This window comes from Sturnira hondurensis, unplaced genomic scaffold, assembly GCF_014824575.4.
Source record: "Sturnira hondurensis isolate 20B ecotype Veracruz unplaced genomic scaffold, ASM1482457v3 Scaffold0018525, whole genome shotgun sequence".
NCBI classification, from domain to species: domain Eukaryota; kingdom Metazoa; phylum Chordata; class Mammalia; order Chiroptera; family Phyllostomidae; genus Sturnira; species Sturnira hondurensis.
In genome coordinates this window covers 2432814-2450901 of record NW_028091156.1, presented here as the reverse complement: position 1 = coordinate 2450901, position 18088 = coordinate 2432814, and the positions used below count along the sequence as shown (strand labels likewise).

The window sequence follows — 18088 nt, the reverse complement described above, 5'->3', positions numbered from 1 at the left end:
TAAGCCAAAGTAAATGGTACAGGGACGTTAATGTTATTGTCCTTTGAACTGTAAAGTTTTATGCACTTTTATATTTATAAATTCACAAAAAACATTTTAATGAAAATTTTAAAACTTGTTTCACGTGAATGAATCTACTATATTCACTTTAATAAAAATAGCTCAAAATTTTAGTTATTTGGTCAGAATCTTTTCACAACTTAATACTCTTTCAAATCTGAGAAAGTATGGATGTTCTTAACTAAGCCTGACAATGTAACTTGAATTTCAGTGATCAAGTTAGATGAAAACAATTGATCAGGAAAAAAATGAACTGTGAACAACTTTAGAAATAAAAAGAAACCATTATTAGTAGTATTATTCACACAAAAAAATTCTTTGAAGATATGTTCCTGAGAAGAACAAATGACTGGTTATTTAGTCTTATGATTCTTAATGATTATAGGTCCTTCAACCTACTACATGATACAAGCAACTTGAGCCCTCAAGAAAAATTATAACCTTATTGATAATTTTTTTAGTTCAAAACCATTTTCTACACACATATTTTCCAGAGGCACTGCTCCAGAGTTTCTCACTATTCTACTATCTACTTGCTGTAATAGGACATACCTGTGGGCGGCCTCTCACCCTTCTGATTGCAACTGATCTAATCTGACATCTCCATCAACTCAGAGCTGTCCACCCCTGAGAAGGAATCTAAAACAGGCCAAAGGGTGTAACTGAAGCCATCTCATTAAGTGCCTCTATCAACTTAACTCGATCTTTGCCTCCCTTATCTTCAAAAGAACCACAAAATGTGTTTGATTCCTAGGATTAGTTACTCATTATCTGCCCAAAGATTACTGAGATATTGAAGTTAGTGGAAATGAGCAAAGAACTTAAACTATTACAGATATGCTTAAGGTTCCCAATGAATGAATAAACAGGAATCTCAGCAAAGGAAGTGAGTCCATCGTCTACCAACATATTTTTTAAAGAACAAAGTGGAATTCTAGAATTGGATGTGCTTCAGAGCAAAATGAAAATGAAAAAGAAAAAGAAAATGACGAGGAAAGATACTATGAACCTGAAAATATATCCATACAAATACACAATTCAAAGAAAAAAGGCCTTAGGAACGGGCTGTCTCGGGCGTCTATGACACAACATGGAAGGACAGTCAGATTCTCAAAGGGGGGGGACAGAGAGAAAGGGGCCACGGGGCAGAACACAGTTCAAGAAGTAGAGGCTGGAAAGTATCCAAATTTGGTGAAAGACACACTTACAGATTTAAGGAAGTCGTGGAATCTCAAGGAAGAAAAAAACTAAGAAAACCTCACACACTTTTTTTCTAAGCTAAAACAAAAAAAATTTACTTGAAGTCTTGACATCCTGCTGTGATAATGCACTTCTGTCACACTCTACTGTTAAACAATAAATAGTAATTTTGGAGACCTAATTGCCAACACAAGTAGTCAACTGGTCCTGCTTCATCAGAAACATATTTAAAATATTTCCAACCATTCCCCTGAACTGCTCTTTCCAACTTTAGGAAACAACTTTGGGAAAATGGAAAAATAAAAAGAGTGTCAATTAAGTCTGTTAAAATAAATATTTAAAAGTCTATTTTATACCCCTAATGTATAAAACAATTCCTTTCTGTGAAAGTGAATTCATCTACTTCATGTTTTTCTAATTACTAAGTCACCCTATTTCTTTTACTAGGGCAAAATTTATCACACTTGGATTTTAGGGAAAAAACAGTAAGAGGAAGGGGGAAGCCATAATAATGTGGGAACATTTAAAGAAAAAGTAGAGGTACGCAACCATAAATTTTTTTAAAGGCAATAAATNAGAATTAAATAAAAATTATATTTAAAAAAATAAATAAATAAATATTTAAAAATCTATTTTATACCCCTAATGTATAAAACAATTCCTTTCTGTGAAAGTGAATTCATCTACCTCATGTTTTTCTAATTACTAAGTCACCCTATTTCTTTTACTAGGGCAAAATTTATCACACTTGGATTTTAGGGAAAAAACAGTAAGAGGAAGGGGGAAGCCATAATAATGTGGGAACATTTAAAGAAAAAGTAGAGGTACGCAACCATAAATTTTTTTAAAGGCAATAAATACTTCCTCTCCAAACGAAATATCATATTTTTCGGATCATAAGACACACCTAAGTTTTACAGGAGGAAAATAGAAAAAAATTTTTTGAAGCAAAAAATGTGGTAAAATATTTAATAAAAAAATACCATAATATTCCACCAATGTAAATGTAAACAAAACTCAACAGCAGTATTAACAACCATTATTCCTCCCAAATTTGGGGGTGGGGAAGTACGTCTTATAGTCCAGAAAATATGGTAGGTGCCTTGCAAATGTAACCTTGTGCTGACAGATACAGCTTCTATCTTCTCCCTTAGAGAAGGGGTATCAGTGCTGACCCCCAAGGCTGAATCTGTGGGTTCTGTCCTATCTGGTCTGAGTAAGTTAAATAACATCTCTAGATCTGGCTTTCCATGTCTGTCTGACTGTCTGTCTGTCTGTCTCGCTCTCTCTCAATTCTGTTTCCCCAGCCATGAAGTTAAAAATCAGGTGAGTTTGTGACAAATATTTTTAGCAATTAATGTGAAAATTTACGGTATTTTTGTGGGCAAGATCCAGAGAAAAATCAATAATGAGGACTGGTGTATTTCCAATAAGTTATAAAATAATGACATAAGAAACTTAAATGTGGACCAACAGTTTAAAAGAATAAATTAATTTACTCAAAAAAATCTCAATTTCCCAAACTAAAGGTCATTTTACTAAGATATCTAATTCACCAAGAATTTTTTTGTTAGTAATGCAGCAAATGAGTAAAACAACCCACATAAAATTCTTCTCTCTTTTTATACCATAGCCTTAGATTTTCTGTTTCTGTAGAAAACAGAAGAACCTTTAAAGACTTCAGCACTGAAACCATACTAATAACAGATTAGCATGAAGAGGTGAGGCAATTAACAAGGACAAACAGTTCCAGACGGGCCACGGGGATGTGAAGTACAGCACGGGAAACGGAGCAGCCAAAGAACCTGTACGCACGACCCACGGGCATGAACAACGGTGACTGCTGAGGAAGTGGGGGGTACTGGGTGAGGAGGGCAAGGGGTAAAAATTAGGGCAACTGTAATGGCATGACCAATAAAATACAATGGAAAAAAATAAATTAAAATTACTCTGAAATACCATTTCTCGTCTATAATAACTACAAAATTCAACTGCTTTACATCGCACTTCCCTGCAGAGGCTGGGGGACCCTCCACGGTCCAGCCCGCTGCACAGCGGCAACAGCTCGCCAGACGGGAGCACGGCTGCGTCTAACAAGACCACATGAGCGTTTTCACTCGGATTCAGCTGTTTCACTCTCAGGAATTTACCTTGAAGATACACTTCCAACAATATAAAATATACGCATTGTTATTTACAACAGCAAATTATTTAAAAATAAACAATCTACATGCCAAAACATGGAGAAATATATCTGAATCAATTATGACACAAAACATATAATGAAATACTATGTAGCTATTGCTTTTAAAAAGAGAGAAAAGAATAAGAAAGATCTGTATAAACTGACTAATATGGAACGATTCCTGAGACATATTAAGAAGTGCAAAATAATATATAAAGTATACTACAATTTAAAAATATGTCTGAACATATTTTTACATATGTCCTTACTTTCAGGGAGATAACAAGTAATAGTGACACTTAGTACACTTTTTCTGGTATAATTTGGACTTTCAAATGAATAACACAACCACAAACAGAGTTATAAAAAAAAACCTAATCTAAATAACTTCTGAAGGAAGTACTTTGAATATATGCCCTCAAGTCTAACAACAAAAAGAATACTAAGAAACCTGAACTCTACTTAGATTTGCTGTTTGAAATATTAAGTAGCAACCCTGAAACTATTTTGCATTTTGAGTGTATTGTAGTTAATTAAACAAATGGATCCTATATAGCTGTTGTTGGGAGCCTGGATTCCCAGTACGAAAAGATGCAAACAGAGGAGGGAGTCCTCTGGTGTGAAGCTGGAGCGCCTACACAGTGTCAACACAAACTCGTGACCACACACACACAATACACTGAAGCCCTGAGCATGCACACAAGTATCTCAGCAGCAGTGTGGAGCCAGGTACTGCTTTCTGTTTACCAGTTTCCACAAAAAGGAAACCAGGTTACTGGACGTGATGGCTAACGTGATCAACACAACATCACAACATGGAACAGAACGACACTGCATGCCTCCTGGCGTGAGGAGCTGAGAATAAACTGAGTATCACTTCATGACCACATGCCTGCCAAAAACAGAAAGCTTGAATCTAACCACAAAGAAATAACCAGACAGCTTGAACTGAGGAATAACTTACAAAACAAGTGACCTGTGGAGTGACAGATTTCAAGACATGACAAGGACATTAAAAGACAAAGTCTGAAAAACTACCCTAGATGAAGAGACTAAAGAGACATGATGACTAAATACAATGTGTAATAACAGGTTGGACCTTGTAACCAGAGAAAATCAACAGTGCTGTAAAGGACATTACTGGGACAAGTGGGGAAATTTCTATTGAATGTGTATTACGTCAAACGGGCAGGGTCAAATGGGCTATGCTGACGAGTTCTACGAAGACACCGTGGAGGGCGCTGTCACCACGAGAAACCAAGTGCTGACACGTGTGCACCCATGCCATCACCCACAGAGGCTGGAAGGCCTTCGCAGATACTGGAGCCGTGGATGGAGGGCACCAAACCCTCTCTACACTGTTCCCCCTCTACATACTGTGCGTGCCTGTGACAAAGTTTAATTTCTGAATCAGCACAGTGAAAGAGGAACAATAACTAATGATGAAGTACAACAATTATAACAATATACTGTAACAAACGGTATACGAATGTGGTCTCTCGAAATGCAGGTCCAGCAGAAGTAACCCCATTGAGGAGTGTGGGTGGTGGCGTGCAGGAACGTCTCGCACGAAATGGACAGCAATCTGAACGTCTCACCTAAACTGTCACATGGTGTGGTGAGTGTGGGATTATTGGTACAGAATTACAGGTTTATGATTTTGTAATACAAGATTTTTAAGTCATAAAAAGGGGTTGTTTGTGCCAGAGCCTGTATATTACTGTGCTGTACTCACCCTTCTTGTGCCAATGTGAGATGATAAAATCCTTATTCAGTGTGAACTTCCCCCTTTCCCCTTAAAGGAAGCCCTCGATGGCTTCTCTCTGGCACATCTGGATTGCCAGCACCAGGACTCTTGCTCTGTGGAGCCGCTGGTAAGCAAAATAAGGGTGACTTGAAGCCCTGTAACCTCTGCAGTCGGTCCAAGAACCGAGACAGCGGCCCGGTACCTCGGAGACAGTGGTATACATTGTGCGCAGAATACGAATGCACTGGACAAAGAAATGACCTGCATCCCAGGTGGATGGGGCAAGATTTCATCACACTGTCAGAACAGTGCACGATTCAAAACTTACAAACTGTTTACTCCTGGAACTTTCCACTTAATATTTTCAGGCTACAGGTGACCACAGGTCACTGAAATTACAGAAAGCAAAACCACAGAAAGTGATACTGTGGATGAGGGAGACTACTGTACTTCCAGAAAACATGTGAAAAAGCGTTCCTTGACCCCTGACGGGTGTGGCTCAGTTGGTTGGGCACCACCCTGCAAAGGGAAGGGTCTCCTGCCTGATCCCGGTCAGGGCACTTGACTGAGTTGTGGGTGCAGTCTGTGGTCGACGTGGACGGGGGCAACCAACCTATGTTTCCCTCTCACAATGAGTTTCTCCCCCCTCTCCTTTCCTTCCCCTTTCTCTGAAAGTAAGCAAAAAATTTTTTTAAAAAAGTTCCTTGACTTCCTCTCGTCTGTTTATCAATTATACTAAGATTTTAACTGAGTAAGAGAAGATCACTTACATTCTCAGAAACAATCTATCTGATCACAGATGAGTTGAAGTCTGTAGTAAGGATGCTCTAGTTCACACCACCTATGTTTAAAGTTCACACCACCAATGTTTAAAATCTTAAAGCCAAGGCATTAAATCAAGAACTGACCTCACATACTGAAGTGAGACAGAGGAAGAGAGAGCACCGAGCGAGCTGCCAAAACCCATCAGAAGAGCCTGAAGCACAAGCGTGACAACACGCTACAACAAAATGAAGGAACAAGATCCACCATCGTCTCAACTGGTGCCGAAAAAGCACCTGACAAAATTAAACACCCACCTTTTTAACATACTTTAACTATTAAAAAACCAATGAACTAGTATTCCTAAACAGAATGAAGGCCACACATGAAAACCCCACAGCCAACAGCATATTCAGCGAGGAAAGACGGAGAACTCTGACCCTAAGATCAGCAACAAGACAATGATGCCCACTCTCACCATTTCTATTCAAAACAGCACTGAAGTTCTAGCCACAGCAAGTACGTAAGAAAGCAAAATAAAAGGCATCCAAGTTGGAAAGAAGGAAAATTATCTGTTTGCAGAGGACATGATTTTACATGTAGAAAATGCTAAGTAATATACAAAAATATATTGTTAGAGCTAGTCAATGAATTCAGCAAAGTTGCAGGATACAAAATCAACAAACAAAAATCAGCTGCATCCTTTTTTTGCTTTCCTACATGATTCCACCAATTTATATGAAACAGGCAAAGCTACTGAGATGAAGCTGTCACCTAGAGTCAAGGGGAAGGGGCAAAGTGCAGCGACTGCTAATGGGCATGGGGTTTCCTCAGGGGGTAACAAAACTGCTCTAAAATTAAGCCGGAGTGATGGTGGCAAAACTCATGAATACACTAAAAACATTAAACTATACATTAAATGGGTGAATTATATGGTGTGCACATTATACCTCAATAAATCTGCTTTTCAAAAAACACTGTTGTAATTTCATACACTTGACATGAACTACCCAGAAGGAAACTTTTAAAAAATCCATTTGAAATAACATCAAAATAATAAAGCAGAAATAAATTTAACTAAAGAGATAAAAAAATTATACACTGAAATACGACCAATGACACTCAAATATGGAACAGGCTGACAGGGTCCAGAGGGGAGATGGGAGAGAATCATAGGGGAAAAGGGGATGGACTCACATGAACAAGTATAAAGGACATATGGACAATAACTAGGGGTGGGGGGTGGAAAGGGGAGGGAGGCGGGGAGCATGGGGTGGGGGGCGGGCAGGGTTGGGAATATAAGACAGAAACCTGTACATGAACAAGAATTAAATAAAAATTATATTAAAAAAATTATACACTGAAAACTACAAATACTGCTAAAAAATGAAGGACCTCAATAAATGGAAAGGTGCCCCGTGTCTGCAATTAAAGACTTGGCACCATCAGACAGTGGGTGCTTCTGCAGAGGCACTCTCCAGCCTCAATGCAGCCCCCGCAAAAACCCCAGGGGCATCTTCTACGTAAATTGGAATCCCCATGCTAAAATTCAGGATCCCAACGGACCCTGAATAGCCAAAGCAATTTTGAGGGGGGAAAAAAGAAACAAAGTTGAAGGCCTCACACTCTCTCATTTCAAAAGATACTACAAAGCTATAGTAACTCCAAACAGCATGGCACTGGCGTGAGCATCCACACACAGACTAACAGAACAAACAGACACCCCAGAATGAGCTTTCACACATATGGGCAAACATGTCTCCAAAGATTAAAAAAAGGCTAATAATAAGCACATGAAAAGATGCTAAACATCACCAAAAATTAGAGAAATGCAAACCAAAACCACAATAAGATGTCACTTTATATCCTCATGATATTTACTAAATAAATAAATAAACAGAAAATAGTAAATGTGACCCAGGATATAGAGACACCGGAAGCATCACACATCGCTGGTGCGAATGTAAAATGGTACAGCTGCTTTGGAAGACAGTTTGGCAGTTCCTCCAAAAGCTAAACATAGATTCACCTTATGACCCAGCAATTTCATTCCTAGATATAGACCCAGAGGAACTTAAAAAGAGAAATCCAAACAGATCCTTGTATACTAGTAACCACAACAGCATTATACACAATAGCCAAAGGGTGGAAATAACCCCAATGTCCATCATCAATAAACCACATGTGGTATATATATGTAATGACATAAGATTCAGCCTTAAAAAGAAAGTTTGATGCATGTTCCTAATGGAAGAATTTTGAAGAAATTATGCTAAATGACATAAGCCAGGTGTAAATAAACAATGTATAATTCTGTTTATATAAAACACAGGGGTAAATAAAAGTAGGTTTATAGTTGTTCATCTGGAAAAAGGCATGCAGATCATAATTATTACAATAACTTTATTAACTCTGTATTAACTCTGTGCATACTCACAACTGTAAAGCTATGTTTGCCCACCCCTACATAATACGCAAATTCACGCAATACAAACTAGATGACAGGTTACTTGGGGCTGGAAAAAAGGGGGAGGGGCAATAAAGAGTTCTTGCTTAATGGCACAGAGCATCTCTTTGGAGTGATAAAAAAAACTTTTTGAAATGATAGTTTTACAACATTGTGGATTAATTAATGTCACCTGATCACTTTTTGGCCTTCTGGCTGAGATCAAGTGTAGTATCTGTTTTTATCAGTTTAACATCTGATACGTCCTCTACCCAAGGACATATTATATGGATTTTTGAAGCTGGGAGATGGAATAGCTTGCTTCGTCCACTCCATGCACTGACCCAGTATTGTAGTACTTCTGGGGATGGATGGAGGGAGGGAGGGAGGGAGGGAGGGAGGGAGGAGAGAGAGAAAGAGAGAGGGAGAAGAAAATCATTGCATTTATGTAAAAAGAAAAAGGAGGAAAAGTGGTACACATTGTACATGGATACAAATACTTAAGTGAATGCACAGGAAAAAGGCCTACAAGGACACAGGCCAACTTCTGTGAAAGAGAATGAAATCAGGGATCTGAAAAGGAGGGACTTCCCCTTTTATTACTGAAAGCAGAGAAATATTTGGTTGAAAATATGTAGTCTGAGGGCAGAAAGACCTGGGTTCAGGGCCAAGGTCTGTCACATATTGGCTATATGATCTCAAAGTTATGGTATCTATCGCAGTCTTTTCATCCACTCACCAGTTAACGAACACGTGGGTTGTTTCCACTTTTAGCTAGTGTTAACAGCGCTGCTACGAACTCTGGTGCACAAGTATCTGCTCCAGTCCCTCAACGGGTTATTTCACAATTAGATGAGAACATACTTGGTATCCAGCATATGCAAAAGCTCAAAAAATGTTAAGTATACTTCTATATTGTTTGAATGGTTTAAATTAACGTGTCCATACAGCACCTGTAAATTGTAAAGTAACTGCTCCTATTCAGGACAAGATCTGATGCTAAAATCACTGCATAGCTACAGGAAGAGAGAGGGTCTGGAAGGAGGACACAGAGAGCATCTGCGAGTGAGAAGCCTGGGTAGCGGCATCTCTCAGCACAACAGAGGCGCGGGGGCTGACCAGCGAACGCAGCATCAATCCACTTGCCACGCCCTTCCTGTCATGGACCAGACTTACACCCAGTAGAGGAACTCTCCACACTCCCACTGCATTCCTCAGCTCCAAACCTCGGATACAACTTTTCCCGCAGGGGAAAAGCACCAATGGGCCTGACACAAATGACTCTGATGCTTGACGGATATTTTATTGTAAATTGCTGAACTGGCATTCCAGTTCATCTACCTTGTCTCTTATACGATATTAATGAACATATTAATAGCCCTGATTTGATCAATCCTATAATGTTGAGACTCATAAAATCACCAAGATAATGTCTTTATTAATCATTGAACTCTACATTTAATTCTTTATTAAGCACCTATTCAGTACCAGCTACTGTGCTAGAAATGGGAAACAGATTTGATAGGATCACATACCTTCTTTCGAGTATCTTGTTATCACCACTATTGATAATGTATTCACAGAAATTTTAACATAAGTTCTATGGGAAGTAAAACTCAAAGAAAGAGAAAATAAATACAGATACTATACAAATTTATTTCCACTCAGCAGCTGGTGAGAATACCACTCTAAAATGGTATTTATGAACTATGCTATATTCTCAAAATATGATAAAAGTGAAAAAGTCTGGCCACTTATACTTTTTTTTCAAAGAGCACTTCTGCTCAATTAGATTTTTGGAAAGTAAAAAGAGTTAACAAAATGATTCTAAAGTCATCTGTAAGAATAAATGTAGGAGAAGAGCCAAGAAAACCTTCAAAAAGAAATAGAAAGGATCTTGCCCTACAAGCCACTAACATGTGCTTGAAAAGATTCAGTTCAAATATAGACAGATTACCTAAAAAACAATGTAAGCACACCATAAGAGTAACAGAACAGAATATTCTTATGTTCAAGGGATGAGGAAGAACTTGTCTCATCAGGACGCCAAAAGCAAAACTCCGAAAGGAAAAGACAGGAGGATTTAACAAAGTTTTGGAAGTTTTATTTTTTAAAAACACTGTATTAAAGTTTAAAATAAAAATAAACTACAAACAGGGAAAATATTTGTTAAGTATAATAGCCAAAGGGTTGCTATCCCAAAAATTCAAAGAGCTCTTGCAATGTATTAAGAAAAAAGAACACCATAATAGAAATGGGGCAAGTGTGTAGATAATTTTAAAATATAACTTGATTTGAAACACATTTAAAGCCCTAACTGGTGTGGCTCTGTGGATTGAGGGCCAGCCTGCTAATCAAAGGGTCACTGGTTAAATTCCCAGTCAGAGTACATGCCTGGGTTGCAGGCCAGGTCCCCAGTAGGGGGTGCACAAGAGGCAATCACACACTGATGTTTTTCTCCCCCTCTCCCCCTCTCTCTCCCCTTTCCTCTCTAAAAATAAATAAAATATTTTTTAAAATAAAATACATTTAAAAAGCCTTAAATCAAGTATATCAAGAAATTAAAGAGTTCTGTCTTCACAGTCAGAAAAACCTGAGTTCCAAACCTGATTATACTTGAATTGCTGTGTATGGTAGGAGAAGTTTCTTAACCTATCTAATTCTTAGTTTCTCTACAAAGACAAAACTATTTACTAACTCAAAGCTACTGCTAAAATAAGTAAGTACTTTAGAAGAAGATGAGATGAAAACTTCAAAAAAAGTAAAGAACTGGTTATAAGACGATTGGTAAAAATGGGGAGGAGCTGAACCTAAAATGAAAAAAAAAAGATGAACAGTGGAGACTTCAGAATAATGTCTTAGCTTGCAAAAATGTGTGCATGTGAGACAGAGAGGTGGCACATACACATCTGTCCGTGGTCCTGAACCTCCATTCACTATTGGGGCACAGTTCATTCTAATAGTGGAACACTGAAAGCACTTCTCAAAGTTTCCTAGGAATTCTCAAGGAGGTGAGCACAATGGAGACCGAGAAAAAAAAGCATAAAAAACTCCAAGCTTTTGGAACTGCACAGCCACGGAGAACAGACCATTTGGGTGGGGGAACTTTCCTTGACAGGTTTCAAATATGCACACATACAAAAAAGGGAGGGGAGGGGAGGGAGAATGGGAAAGAAGAAAATACCGAGGTGAAGAGGGAGTGAAGGGGAGGAGGAAGAGAAGGAAGAGAGTCCCCCCTGTGAACTTGTGACGGAAGTGTTACAGAATGTCTATGGAATTAGATACACTTGGGTTTCTAACACTGTGTTTTTCTAATAAAAGTCATTAGTATGTGGTAACAAAAGTCAGTAATGTATGGTTCAGGAGGGGTGTAAAGAGTAATACAGAGGAACCCAATGGCCAAGTAACTACTGAAACTCTCCGCCTTCCCCATACCTTACAACAGCTATGATCTAGAAGGCAGTATCTGATTCAAGCTGAACCGCCCAATTAAAAGAAATAGAGACTAGGGATCACAAAAGAAGACCCTTGGGAGAAGAATATAAGAATTTACACCTTGATAACTAACATGTGGAAGTTCCAACTGGCTAACCTCCAAAGGAAGAGAAATAGAGTTATATGTCATCCAAACAAGTAGAGGGGAAAAATGACTCAGAAAAATAAACTGAATCAATCCTAAAGACAGTGGAAACATATAACAAAATAAGTATTTTAAAAGTGAAAAAAAGATAAAAATGGTAGGAATAAATCCCTATTTACAATAAATACAAATGGCCCGCACACTACAGTGAAAATGCAAAGATTTCACACTGAGGGAGTGTGAAAATTTTTATATTTTCACATATAAAAATCCAGTTATATGCTTTTCAAAAACAATCCAAACACAAATACAGAAAGAATGAAAATAAAAGAAGAAAAAAGATAAGCCAGACAACCAAAATAAAGCTTCATTGTTATACTAATAAGAGAAGGGGGGAGCTCTCAGGCAGACGCCCTCACTGGAAGATGACAGTCATTACACAAAAAGAACGACCCGTCGGGGAGACACCTCAACACTGCACACACCTAATCTAGCCTCGAAGTGCACAGCAGGCAAAAACGGACACCACTGTATGGGCGAAACGGCAAACAGCCCATCCAAACGAGGAACTTCAATACACCTTTTGCGTAACTGATGGGTGGTGAAGCAGGTGAAAATCTGAACCACCTGAACAACAAGCCGGGTCTAGTGGACACAGGTACAATAACCACAACAGAAACACTGGATATTAACACATACCTCTGACCAACCCAGTATCGAAAATAAAGTAGAAATGGGAAATTAGAAAGCATTTACAACAGAACAGTAATATAAAAATAGAAGAAAAATCAACATTACAAAACACTGGTTCTTCAACAAGACTGCATCTCTACAAAGATCAAGAAAGAGAAACATAACTAAGCTACGTTAGAAATAAAAATGTGCACAATAACTGATGCTGGGAGAGTAAACAGAAAATTAGTATTTTGAACAAATTTATGCCAATAAATTTTAAAATTAAGTGAGCAAATTCCTATAAAACTCAACTTGACAAATGAAAAAAAGAGTAATAGAAAACTGCCCTGGCTGGCGTAGCTCAGTGGATTGAGTGCGGGCCTGCGAAGCATAAGATCCCGGTTCGATTCCCAGTCAGGGCACATGCCTGGGTTGCGGGCCAGTTCCCGGCAGGGGATTCACGAGAGGCAACCATACATTGATATTTCTCTCTCTCTCTCTCCTTCCTTTCCCCTCTAAAGATAAATAAATAAAATCTAGGAAAAAAAAATTTTTTAAAGAGTAATAGAAAACTTAACTAATTCTACATTTAATAAGAAATTGAATCCCAACTGAAAAATCTTTCCAGAAAGAAAACTCCAGGATGAGATAAATTTGTCATTGAATGCATTCAAATTTTCAAATATCTAATGTAGAAATGGTACCGGCATCACATGAGAGAACACTTTCCAAACTGTTTTATGAGCCCAGCATATTCTTGAAACTAAAACCTTCCACGACCATATAACTACTGGCTAACCTCTCTTGCGTACACAACGCAAAAGATCATAAGGCCCTAGTCAGTGACGTCCGTAGTATCTCTCATATCACAGCCGAGCTGGGTTTAATCCAGGCATGCATGGTGCATTCAACGTTCAAACTTCAATGTCGATCTAATTAATGGAATAAAGATGAAAAATCATATGATTACCTTAACAAATGCAAAAAAAGGTAAAATTCTACCCTCACTTATAGTACAGTAACAAAAAACTTAAAACCTCTCCAAAAACTAGGAACAGATACAGTAGATAAAACCTAAGTGGTTTTTAAAGTAACTTTTAAAGCCAAGGGTGCCAGGGACAAGATGCAAAGTCAGATCCCCTCGGACGGGGATCTGTGACCCAGCTTTTCCTGAACACAGCACTCTGGCAGTGGTCATGAAGTATTTTTGTTCACGGACTGTCTCTACAAAGGTTTTGGAAAAACAACATACTCCCCTGAGCAGTTTTAAATTATAGCTCAAATATTTAATTATAGGTTTAATGGTTGTAAATGATGTAATCTCCAACATATTTCATATTGCGTATGTGCTTTAAATAGAATTCCATTAAAACCTGGAATTTATGAAAATTTATGGGAAATGTCCACCATATAATCTAATGGCAAAGCCAGTCCTCTCAAACCAATCAGCAAAAATACGACTTATTTTCTGTTAGAAAAAGTCTGACTTTAATTTTTAATTCCAATGAATGTGTTCTTACATAGCCCAGCACCAACCGTTTCCGGTTCAGAGGCTTAGGAAAGATGGACGACAGCTTTACCTCTGGTTCGGAAGTTACTGCAACACCTGCTCCGCTCCATCTCCCAGGAGCCTGTTCCTGGCCCTGCCCTGGGAGGGACACGTTCTCAAATGCCCCCTCCTGTTGTGCCCCCAGGAGAGTTCCACAGCGGGACGCAATGCACCATTGCGAGATGTGAGACCCCTAAGAAGTTTGCCTTTATTTCGTAAAGTGGGAGGTGGGCAACTGTGCAATGGGAGTGGAAAAGAAAGTCAGCAGGTTCCTGAGCGTTCTCTACAGCTGGGTTTCAGAGAGGGGTACTCTGCGAACCTGAGAACCAGGAGCTCGATTCCCATACCAGCGCATGTGCCCACAGGTCCTGGGAAGTCTTCGTGCACTGTGCAGATGACTCCATTGGAAGACTACTACACTAGATTAGCGTAATCCGGAGATTTAACAGACTTTTCAAAATGAAACTGGCCATTTGTACTGGAACACAAATTTTTAATCTGATTCTCCTTAACTGACTCCCAGGTGTGAGTGGATGATGACACCATGAGAAGGGACTCCACCCTGGTGGCTGTTTTCAAACAGGGACCATCTGCACTGTGTGAGGAGGGCTGCCTTGGCCGGGGCTCATTTTCTCATTTTCTGGGCACTCCCCCACTTCCCCTCATTCTAAGGTAAGCCAGCCGGCAGTGGATTTGAGCGCAGCGATTCAGGGTGTCAGAACCATCTCTCCGGGCCAGAACTGCCTCTGCGGTCCCCTGGGACAGACCTACTGCTACTGGTGGCCAAGCGTCATCAGCAGCTGTCTAGTTAGTACCTCTTCCATGGTCCTGACACAGGGCCAGGCCTGCCGCCTGCCCCCTCGCTGCATCTCCCAAATTCCAGTCGCAATACCTCAAACCAATGCAGCATGTGGGGCGTGGACAGTCAGAGGCCCGTGAGCACCCAGGCCAAACCAAACTGGGGCGGTCAGTCTGGTGCCCTACCCCTTTAATGCTGTGGTTAAATTTGCTTTCTTGAGCTTTTCAGAAGTCCTTTGAATCATTAGAACTCTCTTTCCTGACTGGCTGCTCTGGTTTTAACCCAGATCCTGGTGGAGGTCGTAGCTTCTGAGGCTCGGCCCCTCAGCCTCCCTTTCAGTCCTTACTTCCCAGCCCAGACATGCCTGGGGAACTCCAGGGCTTCTTGGAATACAGCTCTCAAGGGTATCACCAGGCCAAGTTCCCCAACCCTGGAACAAAGTCAGCCAGCCAAGGGCCACCAGACTCGTCCCAGCCCTTGTGATGCTGGATGAGAGTTCCTGTCCTGGATCCCGAGGTCCAGTAGGCATGAGGCCCTCAAAAGCAGCTCTCAGGACCCCCAGAAGCAGGCCTGAGTTCACGGGCTTGCCCACCTCCGGCTGGTGAGTCCTCTGTGGCAGACACCCAATACCTGCACTGAGCCAGGGCAAGCGAGACCTCGGGGCCTTGCCCTGAGCACCAGACAGCATTCTGTCTCTGAACAGCCCTCACCCTCCTCCTAGAGTTAGAGCTTCCGCAAGTATCCCAGCTTGGGGGGCGGGGAAAGGAGTGGGGCGGAGCACTGAGCAGACAGACACTCAGGAGACCCAAACTTAAACAGCTCTGGCCTGGACACGCCCTTAGTAAAGAAGGGGCGGGGAGGGAACCCACCTGCTCTGGGTAGCCCCGCAGCCCCAGGGCAGAAAAGAGCCCTGCTGACACAGAACGAATGAAGAAATGCAACACTGATTTGCTTAGGGTAATAACAGTACTTTTCTGAAAATTATTATCTAATAATAGGTGCAGAGCCCTAGCCCCTGGGCCTCCCAGTGGAACACCTTAACTGGGGGTGGTCTCGGGAACCCTGACACGCACATCTCCTCAGCTGGTTTGGGCACCGTCCCGCAAAGCAAAAGGTGGCCAGTTGGACTCCGGTCAGGGCACCTGCCTGGGTTGAATTTGAATGCAGGTCCTGTCCCCAGACAGGGCACATACGAGAGACAATCTCCCTCCCTCTGGTCTCCCTCTCTTCCCCTCTCTCTAAAGATAAATAAAATCTTTTAAAAAAAATTAATTTTCCAGTAGTCCCAACACCTCCCACCACTCTATCAGATTACTTTGTCTTAAAAATTACTGAAATAATAGAAGCAATTATAAATTACTGCGTTATCTTCCCGCCACAAAATCTACCAACTTACCTGTAACTCTAACCTCGTCCTCCGCCTCTCTCTACTATAAAACAACAACAACAACAACAAAAAGCAAGCACCCTGCTCCAGTCAAAGCCCAACCCTGTGTTTATGTTCCCTAAATTTCTTTCTCCTGTTGGATCATTTTCATCAACCATAATTTTCCCTCACGCTTGGACACCTCCCTAACCCAGGTCCCCCTACGTGCTACCAACCCCCTGCTCCCCATTACACGGAAACCTCTCTAAAGAGCCACCTATGTGGCTTCCACTTTGCTTCCCTTTGCTCCTCATTCGACTCCACTTGGCTCTTGCCTGCATTTCAGACACACTTGCCGGATGTGATATTCCTTTCCTCTGAAACTCATCTTGCTTCCTGACAACCTTCTCCCGGTTTCCTTCTCCCTCACTGGCCGCTCTCCATCCCGGCTCCTCGTCCACTGTCCAAGCTGTACATTTTGGATGCCTCAAGAGTCAACTCTTGGCCCTTTTCTCTTTCCTAATGACACATTATCTTCAAGAAATCTCATCCAGGCCCGTGGTTATACCTATCTACAAGCTGATGAATCCGAAATTTGTATCTCTAGTCCTAACCGTACCAACAACTAATGTACATTCAGGGCTGCATACCAAGTGCCTACTACCCGAACTTAATTCGACCTCAGCAGAGTTCTTCATTCTCACCCCCACCCCCTTCGGCCCGCCCACCACATAAGTCCGCGTCAGTGGTGGCAGTACAACCGAGTGACTGCAGCTAAGACTGGTGCTGCGAAATCAAATGATCTGGGCCTTGATACCAGCACTTACTAGCCATGAGAATGCAGGACTGTGCCTCAGTCTCCTCGCCTGTGACAAAGGGATAATGTTACCTTGTTTAGGTGGTGATTAAACATGAGAAGCCATGAAAACTGCTTAGACAGTGCCTGACACATAGTAAATACTAAAAGTTATACGTTGTTATTCGCCTGGTTCCTCGGGCCAAAACCACAGGCTTCATCTCATAACCAATGAATCTAAATTGCCACCCAAAACACTGTTATGTCATATGCTTATTTTCTTTATGATTGTTACCAATATCCGACATAATCCTATTTATTTACATGCTCATTTTCTGACTCTCCCAAACTATGGTGTGAGCTCCATGACAGCAGATGCCCTGCCTGCCTTGTTCATTGCTGCATCTCCAGGAATTGGTACCTACCACAGAAAAGGTACAGAATAAACATTTGCTAAAATGAATTAATGTGTATACTAACAAAACATTCTAGCATAGCAAAAGACTGCAAATCTTAAAGCTTTTGTGCTTCTACAGAAAGCAATTCCCAGGTCTCCTTGCTTTAAAAACAAATACATATTCAGCGGCTTCCCAATGCCTACAGAGTCAGATTCAAATGATGTAATGAGCCAGCCCCAACTCCCCATTCCAACCTCACTTCCCATCACTCCCTCGCTCTGCTCCACCAACACGCCTCTGAGCTTCACTGCCTCCATCTCTGCCTTCCACTGTGTCCTTCCATCTACAATGCCCCCTCCTCTCTCTGACTCATGAAACATGGTCCTTGGAACAGCTCAAACGCCTCCTCCACAACTGATCTTTGTCCACACCACTCTCCTTTATCAACAGTAACCCTTCCCCTGCACCCCTTCTCATACACTTACTAAACTCCACTGAATTCCCGGAGGGCAGGAACCACACGTT

The 18088-nt window shown here is 40.8% G+C and overlaps 1 protein-coding gene and 1 non-coding gene across 6 annotated transcripts in view; one reads left to right on the top strand and one right to left on the bottom strand.

The window, feature by feature from the left end:
- The window catches only part of CDC42BPA (CDC42 binding protein kinase alpha), a 175824-nt gene that overhangs the window by 145102 nt on the left and 12634 nt on the right, over positions 1-18088 (bottom strand). The window lies entirely within an intron of this gene.
- LOC119003290 (U2 spliceosomal RNA) lies at positions 8597-8782 on the top strand. The gene has a single exon (XR_005069926.1). It is a non-coding gene; the product is annotated as a U2 spliceosomal RNA (small nuclear RNA).